The sequence below is a fragment of the Pseudorasbora parva genome, chromosome 10 (assembly GCF_024679245.1).
Source record: "Pseudorasbora parva isolate DD20220531a chromosome 10, ASM2467924v1, whole genome shotgun sequence".
NCBI lineage: Eukaryota > Metazoa > Chordata > Actinopteri > Cypriniformes > Gobionidae > Pseudorasbora > Pseudorasbora parva.
The window spans coordinates 11410778-11416011 of NC_090181.1; the positions used below are offsets into that span (position 1 = coordinate 11410778).

General features: G+C 35.5%; 1 long non-coding RNA gene across 1 annotated transcript; it reads left to right on the plus strand.

The window, feature by feature from the left end:
* The first annotated feature begins 241 nt into the window (after positions 1-241).
* LOC137090574 (uncharacterized) lies at positions 242-4191 on the plus strand. The gene is made up of 6 exons (XR_010907902.1): positions 242-401; positions 1170-1306; positions 1524-1568; positions 1654-1718; positions 1805-1916; positions 3814-4191. It is a non-coding gene; the product is annotated as an uncharacterized lncRNA (long non-coding RNA).
* Positions 4192-5234: the final 1043 nt, after the last annotated feature.

A 5234-nucleotide genomic window follows, 5' to 3' on the forward strand; every position in this document is an offset into this window, starting at 1 on the left:
AAAATACTGTTTTGCAACGATTTACGACACTGCACGATCTGTTCCACGCATGCGCATATTTATACCACGAGACTCATTCACTCACAGCAAAAGAAAAGAGAAGCGTCTGGTTGCAGACTATGGGCGATTTTTTTTTTTTTTAATGTTTATTATTATTGTTGTTAATTACAAAGTATGACTATGGGCGAGTGGAGCATGTATGAGTATGAGTATGAGCTCGGTTGGAGGGTTTAGGGTCAAATCATTGAAAATCATAAAATCATTGGCCAGAGGTTACCATCTTGTCATCATGTGCCTTGGAGATATTGGCTGATTGGACTGCTGTCAAGTTTAATACCACTGCCCCCCGCAAATCATCCACTCAGCAACAACTCGGCAACAAAGTAAGCCTATTTCCAGAGGTGAGTAACTTTTTATTTTTGCACAAACTGTTTAAATATTATAACTAACTTCACGACTAAAAAAGAAATCTAATAAAAATAAAGTGATAAGGCCTAGATGACACTGACAACAGAGGTTACATTGATTACATGATTTTATAAAGTTGTGAAGAAATGACAGTAGCATGTAATATTTTCTGACAGGATTTGGTGTCAGAGAAGGGTTTCTGACAGAAATTTGTTTTTTTAAAGTAATTGTTCACCTTATTTCATATTGCATACATGATTTTTATAAAGTTGTGAAGAAATGACAGTAGCATGTAATATTTTCTGACAGGATTTGGTGTCAGAGAAGGGTTTCTGACAGAAATTTGTTTTTTTAAAGTAATTATTCACCTTATTTCATATTGCATACATGATTTTTATAAAGTTGTGAAGAAATGACAGTAGCATGTAATATTTTCTGACAGGATTTGGTGTCAGAGAAGGGTTTCTGACAGAAATTTGTTTTTTTAAAGTAATTGTTCACCTTATTTCATATTGCATACATGATTTTTATAAAGTTGTGAAGAAATGACAGTAGCATGTAATATTTTCTGACAGGATTTGGTGTCAGAGAAGGGTTTCTGACAGAAATTTGTTTTTTTAAAGTAATTATTCACCTTATTTCATATTGCATACATGATTTTTATAAAGTTGTGAAGAAATGACAGTAGCATGTAATATTTTCTGACAGGATTTGGTGTCAGAGAAGGGTTTCTGACAGAAAAAAAATATTTTTTCTTATAGAATGAAAATGGAGTTCAGAGGAAAAACAGAGAAGTTTGCCCTTTACGATGCCGTGCAGCGATATTTGGTTTACGGGCTAGTGGATGCGGCGTTTAAGAAGAAGGTCTCATGCATGGCTAAAAATTTTGCTATAAGAGGTAAGTGAGTGGAGACGGGTAGCAGCAGCTAGGAGTAATGGGCGGAATAGTAATTTTAGGAATATCTATTTTAAAGTCAGTCCAAAATGAAATAGAAAAAGGGCAATACAAAAAATAAATGTTTAATATCTTCAAGTGATGTGTTACAAAAAGTGCATTCATTTTGTAAAAACATTGTTTGTCTATCACAGAAAGTCATTATTTTTCTCTTTAACAGTATGCCCTCTGCATCTGTACTGGTGCCATGTTTCACTTTTTGGATGTAAGTTGTAGTTCATGTAATGTATGTATCCAAGAATGTTAAAAAACAAACAATGCAAGACTCCAATATTACATGCATATTACAGACTGACATACCATCTATTCGGAAGTGGTGGTGTCTCCAGATCCTGGAGAAATTCTCGATCGCAAGGTAGGACACATTTCAAGCACTAAAACATTGCTTGCAATGTCTGCTTTACAATTGTGCTGCATTAACAGTACCATACTTTTAAATAGGCATGGGCAGAACTTAGGGCAGCGCTTTGCCTTCTGGACAGAGGAGGCAGAACAACTGATGGCAGGCACCCTACCACCTATTTACAGCCTTTATCGACCCCAAATAGTCAAGGTATGGCCAAACTAACCAGACAACCATTTCCACGTATGCATTCTATATAGGTAGGTCTCCAAAAATTAGAATATTTTGGAAAAGTGTGTGAATTACTGAATTAAATGTAAAACTTGAAATGGATACATTATATAGATGTATACAACATGCTACATCATGTGATATATTCAAAAATAGAAGATCGTAACAGACGATTTAAATTACTTAAAAATTAATTTAAATTACTTAAAAATCGATTTAAAAAGAACAGACAGTTAAATTACTTATTTAATAACCAAATATAACCTGTAATACAACATGAACCCCGCCTCAGATCTGTTATTCAGAATGTGTGGACGCACTTCCAAGAACAACGTGCTGAAGCGTCACCTCAACCCAATTAATTCAAAACGATTTATTAAAATATTGTTTTCATTAATGTTATGTAATGTGACAGTCCCAATCATAGTTATTATTAGTCGTGCGTTGCTGTTTGAACTGCGCGAGCTGAAGCGGATGCGCTGAATTAACACCGGTAAGTTAGGCAAGGTAAGGCACTGAATCTCTTTGTTAGCGCATTATTTAACTAAACAAAAAGCTTCCTATATGAGATTAATCAGATTTATATAAAGTTAACAAAATATTACAAATTATATCTACACAAAATTTTGCGAATGCACAAGTGAACTTGAATTGAGTTGCTGATATTCATATTCAGAATGGGAGACGCGTACACACGCTCCTCCTAGAACGCTCTTAACACGGCACCTTAACCCAATGACTTTACAACCATTTATTAAAATAGTGTTCTCATTTCTGGTATATAATATGATCGTCCCAATCATAGTTATTATGAATTGCTCTGTATGCGCTAAAGCAGAAGCACTGAATGAAAATGTAAAATGGTCCCAAATAGAACTGGGGCACGCTCGCATCATTTTTCCTCCCGTTTCGCGGTTGAGCAGCACACACGCGCATGACCCTGCTTAATCGATGATCGATAAGTCTTATCGATCAAATGTCTTATCGACAATTAATCGATCATCGATTAATCGTTGACATCCCTAATGTACACCAATAATGCGCTTTTTTCCAATGATCAGAGTAAGGAGTTAATCGCAGTAAAATGTTTACATGACTGGAGCAAACCTCTTCACTCCTACATGCAGTTTTTATTTTCGTATTATTTACACATAGCCCAATGCAGAACACAAATGATGAACTAATATACTGTCCACTGTTTTAATTTACGGACGTTAAATAATAAATAGGTTCTTATGGACGTATTTTGTTATTCTGTGCTGTGATGAAGACAGAAATATTATGTCGGTGACTGTAACAGTTTTATACACTACTGTCACGTTATCTGAGCTGTTTCTGGATAAAGGCAGACTGCTGCCGATTAATTGACAGTGAGTCGTGTTGACAGAGTTCAGGGAAAACGTCCTAATTTCTGTAATTAAATTTTTGTTTATTTTTGGTTGTTTGTGCTATTCTAATTTTGTGAGATACTGAATTTGGGGTTTTCTTTAGATATAAGCTGTAGTAATCAAAATGAACATGCATAATATAAATATTTCGCATAGTGTCTAATGAATTTACATAACGTATGAGATTCACGTTGTAAATTTGAATTATTGAAACTTCCACAATATTCAAATTTTGTGAGACCTACCTGTATTTACTTTGTGCATGTTATGGTTTATTTGAGCTAGCAGATGCTTTTGTCCAAAGTGGCTTACAAATAAAAACAGTACAAAGGTTCGCAATTAATAGCCTAATGAAAATACAATATAAAAGCATAAAAAACCATAACTAATAATAACTATTTAATTTATGCTGAAAATATGTCTTAAGGCCCCTTTTGAAAGACCCAAAACATCTTATGTTGTATTAATGGTATTTTACTTTGTCATAGGAGGAACAAGTAGAAGTGGAGGAGCTGCCCCTCACATTGAAACATATGTACCAGGCAGAATACATTGTGAGGAACAGTGTTGGGCTTTTCACTGGCCAGGTGCAAGAACCAAAATACATGTCCATGGATCATGATGAACGAAGGAAAGCATGGAGGGAGCTGGAGTTGATGAGCTGTGATGCCATGGAGCCTTTTACGTTTATTTTTGAAAACCTCCAGGACATGGAAACATTCAATGATAATTTGCAAAGACACCCTCAACCTGAGAGTAAATGCTGGAGTTGGGGTGCACAGTCACCCATATACATTTTGTTAGTGTGGGTGTATCTGGGTGACTGTGCACCCCACACTCTGCGTGAGAGGGAGAGAGTGTGTGTGTGGGAGACGGAGGGAGAGAGACATATGTGTGTGTGTGTGTGTGTGTGTGTGTGTGTGTGTGTGTGTGTGTGTGTGTGTGTGTGTGTGTGTATTTGTACTCATAAATAAAACTTCTGTGTGAACAAATGCTTCTTTCAAGTCATTTACACATAGCAGTCAACATCAAACATTGAAAATAATTTTACACAAGTCATTATAGAAGTATTATTGACATTATGCAAGAGCTGCATTGGTCTGCCATTGTCTGTGATGTTTGTTTGCTGTAATATTTACCAGTAAAGAGTAGGTTATAGCAACTTAATTAATTCATAAAACAACAATATTATTATTGTTTTCATTTTAATTTAGTTTCTATTAAATTTCCCACAAATTCTACAGTACAACAGTGATATATTTCTCAAGTAAAACCGAACTTTCATTTTGACGAGTTGCCGTGAATATACCTTTTAGTTTCTGCGTGTTTATGATATGACGGTGGTTTTTCTCAAATGAAACGGTGAAACGCAGATGAAGTGACTGAGTGGCTCTGGAGATGACGGACATGCGTTTATGTCCTCGTATGAGATGGAAACACACGACTGTCAAGCGCAATTCTTTGTAGGCCTATGGGTTTGAGGTAAACTGCGGATCAGCGCCATTCATACCCACACACACAGGAGTCAGGAGGACACTCAGGATTCGTAGCATAAATAGTTTTTTTTGCTGTTTAATATTCACATAAACTAGTCTATATCACCAGATGCGGTAGGGTATTATGTCCCTTGTCTTCTGTAAACAACATTGAAGGGATTATTTTCCTCATTTAGATTATATAGATAGCCTATATAGATCCATACTAATACAAAATTACTCAATTTAAAGGTTAACTATTAGCAGATATTAATTTTAAAAAACGGCACAAACCGTCTTTGACGGTTGATCATACGTTCATGTAACGACTCACGTCCTTTGCTATTTATTTTGTGTTACATTTAAAAGCATCAAAATAGACATGCTGTTAAATGTAACACAAATATGACGCAAATTGTGCCGCCTTGCCGTCA